We start from the raw sequence: 9,724 nt of genomic DNA on the forward strand, positions 1-9,724 counted from the left end.
AGTAGAGAGAGGTAGGCTATAATCACAGCAATTTTTAGTAGACATCCCAAGAAATAAATTACCCATAAAAGAGGAAAAGATGAGAAGAAGTGGCAGCCAAGCCATGTTGAGATAAGGTCAGAAGTGAATTGTCTGCAGATCCTGATTGTCTCTCTGCCTTAAGCCTTTTATCAGTGGAGAGTTCAAATTCATGCAAATGATCTTCCTGCTCACCATCCACCACCCCCATAAAGTCCCAGTCCAATTGGAGCATTTTTCTAAAACTCAGATGTCGTCATATCCCCCAAAGTCTAAAAGAGAGTGACAGGAGTGAGGAAACACCTGACAGTTTGAGAAGACTAGGAGGAATCAAGAACAATGTGCAAGTCAGGCATATCGGAGGTTTTTGTTCAGCTCTTCAATAGGATTGTACCACTGTGCACTTGCCACCACTTATATAACTATGGCAATAATAATCACCATCATCGTCTGTCTCAAGATTGGAGACGGTTAACATGGCAGTTTTTCTTGAGTTTTCAACAGCACCAGAGAATCGTTCTGGGATTCCAGAGGGTCTGCTGCTATCACGATATATCAGGAGTTTGGGGGAAGTGCCAGGCGTCTGTTGATACCAGGAGGAATCCCCTCCTCCAATTGTTCCCCCACTCATAGTACAAGTGAGTCAGATTGACCCCCCAAGAGATCCAGACACAGAAGCCGGTTGAGTCAAGACAAATTGGGAGAAAGTCCCTGAAAGACAACAAAGATGATAGGAAGGACTCTGTCAGCATAATGGTCATTTCAATGAGAAGAAATGTCTGGTAGGATCAGAAATTAGGAAATGCATCACTGAATTATCAGCATGCAGAGGAAGGCTTTAGTCACAACAGTTTTAGAGTAGAAATCCCAGGACATAAATTACCCATCCAGGAAGATGAGAGGACAGCCAAGATAAGTAGCAGCCAAGCCATGGTGGATGATGGGGTCAGCAGTGAATTGTTTGCAGCTCCAGCTATGCTCTTGGCTCTTAAGCCTTTTGTCAGTGGGGGATTCAAATACATGCAAATGGTGTGGCTGCTCCTGGAATCTTGCTCAGATATCAAAGCCTGGTTCAGCCACAGGGAAAGGCCTTCCCTTGGAGGTTCCCTCCTGTCTGAGTAGTGGGTGGACTAGAAGACCTCTAAGGTCCCTTCCAACTCTGTTTTTCTCTTATACTCTTTGAGGATTGTGATTTGGTGATGCAGCTTTTGGAAGGGGCTATCCTGCTTGGCTGAGAGAGAACATTTTGGAAAGATGTCACTTCACCTGTGCTTTAAAAACCATGCATGAGAATTGTCCTCACTTTATGTCCTCCCTCCTTCCTTGTTCACGCTGAGAAAGATCCTTCGAGGCTTTCAGGGAAATTGTGATTTATTTCAAGGATCTTAGATTGTGATTTGGTGATGCAGCTTTTGTCTACGTTGAGTTACAACATGAATCAAAGAGTAGAGAAAAATTCAGTTCAGAGCCCACGTGAACTACTAAGATTGGAGCTGGTGTTCCGCCATAATATAAGGCTTTTTTCCTCAAACCTAACACACCCATTTCCCTTAACGTCTCCTTATGATGGTTTTATCATCATTCTCTTCTCTTTTTCAGTTATCTTGGTCTCTTTCATTCCTCAGGCATTGCTAGGCTCATCTCCATTATCTCCAATTGACCAAACATAACAAAAACACAAAGTTTTTTTCCCTTGGGTTCCTAACTTCACTTAGTAATTCTGGAGTATGGAGAGAGAGTGGGAGGGAGGGAGGGAGAGCAAGAGAGGGAGGGAGGAAGAGAGGGATGGAGGGAGGGAGAGGGAGGGAAGGAGAGAGAGAGGTAGAGAGAAAGGGCAGGTGAGATGGGAAGAGAGAGAGAGAGAGAGTAAAGAACTTTTTCCACCAAGGAGGTTTAATTTCAAAAGAGATAGACAAGTTAGATCTGAAAGGGAAGAGTGATGGACTCAAAAGAAGTTTCCCCGAGCAGAAATGATCAATAAGAACCTTTGAGATGTTTGATGAAATGTAGACGAGAAAAGGCCCATAGTTGGAATACAGGATAAAGATGGACAATGTGTCTACAAAAGGGCCATTACATGAAGTACTCCCAGTGTCTCTGTTGGCTAAATGAGATGCAGTCAGAGGTCAACTGATCCCACGTCATCCACCACCACCCCATAAAGTCCCAGTCCAATTGAATCATTTTTCTAAAACTCAGATGTCGTCATATCCCCCAAAGTCTAAAACAGAGTGACAGGAGTGAGGAAACACCTGACAGTTTGAGAAGACTAGGAGGAACCAAGAACAATGTGTCACATATTTTCAAGTCAGGCATATCGGAGGTTTTTGTTCAGTTCTTCAGTGGGATTGCACCACTGTGCACTTGCCACCACTTATATAACTCAGGCAATAATAATCAGCTTCATCGTCTTCCTGAAGATTGGAGATGGTTAACACGGCTGTTTTTCTAGAGTCTTCAACAGCTCCAGAGAATCGTGCTGGGATTCCAGAGGGTCTGCTGCTATCATCATATATCAGGGGTTTGGGGCTAGTGCCAGGCGTCTGTTGATACCAGGAAGAATACCGTGATCCAATTGTTCCCCCACTCATAGTACAAGTGAGTCGGATTGTCCCTCCAAGAGATCCAGACAAAGAAGTCGGTTGAGTCAAGACAACTTGGGAGAAAGTCCCTGAAAGACAACAAAGATGACAGGAAGGACTCTATCAGCATAATGGTCATTTCAATGAGAAGAAATGTGTGGTAGGATCAGAAATTAGGAAATGGATCATTGAATTATCAGTAGGCAGAGGAAGGCTTTAGTCACAACAGTTTTAGAGTAGAAATCCCGGGACATAAATTACCCATCAGGGAAGATGAGAGGACAGCCAAGATAAGTAGTAGCTGAGCCATGGTGGATGATGGGGTCAGGAGTGAATTGTCTGCAGCTCCAGCTGTGCTCTTGGCTCTTAAGCCTTTTGTCAGCGGGGGATTCAAATACATGCAAATGGTCTGGCTGCTCCTTGAATCTTGCTCAGATATCAAAGCCTGATTCAGCCACAGGGAAAGGCCTTCCCTCGAAAGTCCCTCCCTCTCTGAGCAGGGGGTTGGACTAGAAGACCTCCAAGGTCCCTTCCAACTCTGTTATTCTGTTATAGTCTTTCAAGGTTGTGATTTGGTGATGCAGCTTTTGGAAGGGAACATCCTGCTTGGCTGAGAGAGAACATTTTGGGAAGACGTCAGTTCACCTGCTGTATAAAAAGTGGGAATGAGAATTGTCCTCACTTTATAAAATTGAACGGGTCCAAAGACGGGATACAAAAATGGTGGAAGGTCTTAAGCACAAAACGTATCAGGAAAGACTTCATGAACTCCATCTGTATAGTCTGGAGGACAGAAGGAAAAGGGGGGACATGATCGAAACATTTAAATATGTTAAAGGGTTAAATAAGGTTCAGGAGGAAAGTATTTTTAATAGGAAAGTGAACACAAGAACAAGGCACAATCTGAAGTTAGTTGGAGGAAAGATTAAAACGTGAGAAAATATTATTTTACTGAAAGAATAGTAGATGCTTGGAACAAACTTCCACCAGACGTGATTGGTAAATCCACAGTAACTGAATTCAAAAAGGAAGGATGAAGGACATACATAGAAACATAGAAGACTGACAGAAGAAAAAGATCTCCTGGTCCATCTAGTCTGCCCTTATACTATTTCTTGTATTTTATCTTAGGATGGATATATGTATATAAATAAATAAAAATAATAATGAATAATAATGAATAATAAATAGTAAATAGTAAATAGTAAATAGTAAATAGTAAATAGTAAATAGTAAATAGTAAATAGTAAATAGTAAATAGTAAATAGCAAATAGCAAATAGCAAATAGCAAATAGCAAATGATAAATGATAAATGATAAATGATAAATGATAAATGATAAATGATAAATGATAAATAATAAATAATAAATAATAAATAATAAATAATAAATAATAAATAATAAATAATAAATAATAAATAATAAATAATAAATAATAAATAATAAATAATAAATAATAAATAATAAATAATAAATAATAAATAATAAATAATAAATAATAAATAATAAATAATAAATAATAAATAATAAATAATAAATAATAAATAATAAATAATAAATAATAAATAATAAATAATGTGATCTTAGAAGCCGATGTCTTAGAAGAACTTGAACGATTAAAGATAAATAAGGCAATGGGTCCAGATGGCATCCACCCCAGAGTTCTTAAAGAACTCAAATCTGTCATTGCTACCCCTCTGACTGATTTGTTTAACCAATCCCTGTTAACAGGAGATGTCCCTGAGGATTGGAGAATGGCCAGTGTTGTGCCTATCCACAAGAAGGGCAGTAGAGAAGAAGCTGGTAACTACAGGCCAGTTAGCTTGACATCAGTTGTAGTTAAAATGATGGAGACTCTACTCAAAAAGAGGATAAATCAGCATCTAAAAAACAATAACTTATTGGACCCAAATCAGCATGGCTTTACTGAAGGCAAATCGTGTCAGACTAATCTCATTGATTTCTTTGACTATGTCACAAAGGTGTTGGATCAAGGTGGTGCCGTGGATATTGCCTATCTGGACTTCAGCAAAGCCTTTGATACGGTTCCACATAAAGAGCTGATAGATAAATTAGTGAAGATTGGACTTAATCCCTGGATAGTGCAGTGGATTTCAAGCTGGCTGAAGCATAGACATCAGAGAGTTATTGTTAATGGCGAGTATTCTGAGCAGAGACAGGTTACAAGCGGTGTGCCACAAGAGTCTGTTCTGGGTCCTGTTCTTTTTAATATGTTTGTGAGTGACATAGGGGAAGGTTTGGTAGGGAAGGTTTGCCTATTTGCCGATGACTCTAAACTGTGCAATAGGGTTGATATTCCTGGAGGGGTCTGTAATATGGTAAATGATTTAGCGTTACTAGATAAATGGTCAAAGCAATGGAAACTGCAGTTTAATGTTTCCAAATGTAAAATAATGCACTTGGGGAAAAGGAATCCTCAATCTGAGTATTGCATTGGCAGTTCTGTGTTAGCAAAAACTTCAGAAGAGAAGGATTTAGGGGTAGTGATTTCTGACAGTCTCAAAATGGGTGAGCAGTGTGGTTGGGCGGTAGGAAAGGCAAGTAGGATGCTTGGCTGCATAGCTAGAGGTATAACAAGCAGGAAGAGGGAGATTGTGATCCCCTTATATAGAGCGCTGGTGAGACCACATTTGGAGTACTGTGTTCAGTTCTGGAGACCTCACCTACAAAAAGATATTGACAAAATTGAACGGGTCCAAAGACGAGCTACAAGAATGGTGGAAGGTCTTAAGTATAAAACGTATCAGGAAAGACTTAATGAACTCAATCTGTATAGTCTGGAAGACAGAAGGAAAAGGGGGGACATGATCGAAACATTTAAATATGTTAAAGGGTTAAATAGGGTTCAAGAGGGAAGTGTTTTTAATAGGAAAGTGAACACAAGAACAAGGGGACACAATCTGAAGTTAGTTGGGGGAAAGATCAAAGGCAACATGAGAAAATATTATTTTACTGAAAGAGTAGTAGATCCTTGGAACAAACTTCCAGCAGACGTGGTTGGTAAATCCACAGTAACCGAATTTAAACATGCCTGGGATAAACATATATCCATTGTAAGATAAAATAAAGGAAATAGTATAAGGGCAGACTAGATGGACCATGAGGTCTTTTTCTGCCGTCAGTATTCTATGGTTCTATAAATAATAAATAATAAATAATAAATAATAAATAATAAATAATAAATAATAAATAATAAATAATAAATAATAAATAATAAATAATAAATAATAAATAATAAATAATAAATAATAAATAATAAATAATAAATAATAAATAATAAATAATAAATAATAAATAATAAATAATAAATAATAAATAATAAATAATAAATAATAAATAATAAATAATAAATAATAAATAATAAATAATAAATAATAAATAATAAATAATAAATAATAAATAATAAATAATAAATAATAAATAATAAATAATAAATAATAAATAATAAATAATAAATAATAAATAATAAATAATAAATAATAAATAATAAATAATAAATAATAAATAATAAATAATAAATAATAAATAATAAATAATAAATAATAAATAATAAATAATAAATAATAAATAATAAATAATAAATAATAAATAATAAATAATAAATAATAAATAATAAATAATAAATAATAAATAATAAATAATAAATAATAAATAATAAATAATAAATAATAAATAATAAATATGTTTATCCCAGGCATGTTTAGGGCTGAGACAGATCCTGCGAGGCTTTCAGGGAAATTGTCACTTAACTCAGGGATGTTAGGAATGAAAACCACCAATATTGGGTCACAGGTTCATGTTTTCCTGAAAAATCATTATGCTGATCCCAAGGGAACTCCAAGAGTAGACAAAAATTCAGTCCAGAGGCCAAATGGACTTCTAAGATGGGAGCTGGTATCCCACAACAATATAAAAAGGAAGCTCAATCAATTTCTTTCTTTCTTTAGATTGATTAATATTCATGCTCTTTCCCATGCATTCCATTATAATTTGATTTTTATCTGTTTCCTGCCCATTGTGCCCATTGAGAAGGGAAATAACTGACAAACCTCTTTAAACTAGAATGGTGCAGATTAAAGTTTCAGAGAAAGTTTTGAAAACATGGCAATCCTGACCTCTACTGGTTATGTCACCGAAGCCTCAAGATAACTTTTTGGTGTTGGGCAAAGTAGACACCAAAGTTCTCTTTGTCAAACTAAAGATGAAGCATCATATGTAAATAGCATGTTGAATTTTTTTTTCATTATTCTAAAAGAGGTGGATGAGAAGGAAGAATGGGAATACTGTATAGGGAAACATAGTTATGATCTTAACTAATTCTAACCACATAAAACCATAGGATTTCTTTTTCCAAAAAATACCCAATGTTTAAGACCAATGAAATCAACAAAGGAGAATCCAGTTGTAGGCAGTCTGAGAGGGATTGAAGAAGCTGAAAGAGACAGAATGGGAGAAATGATTGGAGGTTTTAAAGAGTCTCTTATTTTGCTCATATTTCTACTGATCCCAGGAGTTGCATTAAATCTCCAATATTGCTATTCATTTTGTTACAACCAATCCTGACTGTTTTTCTGTAGGATGCTGAAAGAGAAGGGGGAGGATTAAGGACAACCTGGATCAAAAGATCTGAAAGGGAGCAAAGAGAAAATTTCAGTCAAAGTGGTTTCATCCCAAACGGGAGAGAAACATTAGATATGAAAGAGAATAGTGGAGGACTTCAAAGAAGCTTCTCCAATCAAAATTGATCAATAAGAACCAAAAGGGGAGCGTTCCAGATCAGAAGGGTTGATCTTAGAAAATCAAAACTTTTCCATCACTATTGAGATAGACGGAGGAGAAAAGGACGTGGCTATGTTGTAGCTGGAATGTGGGATAAGCATCCACAATATGTCTGTTGTCTACAAACAACTATTATCAGCAATGATCTGGGTAAATCTTTGTATTAAACTATTCATATCCATAATTCAATTGATCCCTTTCATTCCATCCACCATGAAATCCCAGACCGATTCTAACACCCTTCTGGAATTGAGATATCATCACGTCTCTAAGAGTATAAGTGGGTGTGAGAATTGGAAGGAAGCATCTGAGAATGTTACAAGGCTAAGAGGAACCAAGAACAAGATGTCACACATTGGCTAGTCATCCTTGTCGGTAAGTCAGATGCTACAAGGTTTTTGTTCAGCTCTTTAGTGGGATTGTACCATTGTGCACTCATCAACACTTACACGATATAGGCAATAATAATCAGCTTCATCCTCTGCCTGAAGATTGGAGATGGCTAACACAGCAGATGTTTCAGAGTTTTCAATAGAACCGGAGAATCGTTCTGGGATTCCAGAGGCTCTTCTGCTATCACCATATATCAGGAGTTTGGGGGCATTTCCAGGCTTCTGTTGATACCAGGAGGAATCCCCCGTGTCAAGTGTCCCACTGTTTATAGAACAACTGATTCGGATTGATCCTCCAAGAGACCCATTCACAGATTCTGGTTGAGTCAAGACAACGTGGGAGAAAGTCCCTGAAAGACAAGAAAGATGATAGGAAAGACTGTATCAGCACAATCCTAATTTCAATCAGATGAAATTTTGGTAGGAACAGAAATTAGGAAATTGATTTCTTAACTATCAGTAGACAGAGGTAAATTATAATCACAGCAATTTTTAGTAGACATCCCAAGAAATAAATTACTCATAAAAGATGAGGAAAAGATGAGAAGAAGAGGCAGCCAAGCCATGGTTGGAGATAGGTCCAGAAGTGAATTGTCTGCAGATCCTGTTGTCCTCTCTGGCTTAAGCCTTTTATCAGTGGAGAGTTCAAATTCATGCAAATGATCTTCCTGCTCATTGAATCTTCCTCAGATATCACAGCCTGCTTCAGCTACAAGGAATGGCCTTCCCTTGGAAGTTCCTTCCTGCCAAAGCAGAGGTTGGACTACAAGACCTCCAAGGAAGAAAAGGTGCATGAGAATTGTCCTCATTTTATCTTCTTCATCCTTCCTCGTTCACACTGAGACAGATCCCTCTCCGCTTTCAGGGAAATTTTGATTTATTCCATGGATTCTAGGAATGACATTTATCTATGTTGACTCACAAGTTGAGTCCAAGAGTACATAAAAATTCAGTTCAGAGCCCACCTGAACTACTGAGATTGGAGCTAGTGTCCCACCATAATATAATGCTTTTTTTCTCAAACCTAACATACCCATTTCCCTTTATGTCTCCTTATGATGGTTTTACCATCATTCTCTTCTTTTTTTCTGTTACCTTATTCTCTGATGTTCCTCGGGCATTGCTAGGATAATTTCCATTATCTCCACTTGACCAAAAATAACAAAAACCAAAGATTTTATTTCCTGGGTTCCCAATTTCACTTAGTAATGGAGAGAGAGAGAGAGAGAAGGAGGGAGAGAGAGGGAGAGAGAGAGGGAGAGAGGGAGAGATAGAGAGGGAGGGAGAGACAGGAGGGAGGGAGAGATAGAAAGGGAGGGAGAGAGAGAGGGAGGGAGGAAGAGAGGGAGGGAGAAATTCTCACCCTCCCTCTCTGCCTTCCTCCCTTTCCCCCCTTCCATCTCTCCGAGAGATAGAGAGGGAGGGATACAGGGAAGGAGAGAGAGGGAGGGAAAGAGACGGAAGGAGGGAGAGAGAGGGAGAGAGAGGGAGAGACAGAGAGAGAGAAGGAGAGGGAAAGAGATAGAAGGAGGGAGAGGTAGAGATGAAGAGAGGGAGAGAGGGAGAGTAAAGAACATTTTCAACGAAGGAGGTACAATTTCAAAAGGGACAGAAAAGTTAGATCTGAAATGGAAGAGTGAGGGAGACTCAGAAGAAGATTCCACAAACAGAAATGTTCAATAAATACACAAAAGTGCAGATGAGATGTTTGATAATATGAAGAGGAGAGAGGACCCATAGTTGGAATACAGGATAAAGATGGGCAATATGTCTATAAATGGGCCATTACATGAAGTGCTCACACTGAGTCTGTAGGCTAAATGAGATGCAGTCACAGGTCAACTGATCCTACACCATCCACCACCACCCCATAAAGTCCCAGTCCAATGGCAGCACTTTTATAAAACTCAGATGTCGTCATATACCCCAAAG

This window comes from Erythrolamprus reginae, chromosome 10, assembly GCF_031021105.1.
Source record: "Erythrolamprus reginae isolate rEryReg1 chromosome 10, rEryReg1.hap1, whole genome shotgun sequence".
NCBI lineage: Eukaryota > Metazoa > Chordata > Lepidosauria > Squamata > Dipsadidae > Erythrolamprus > Erythrolamprus reginae.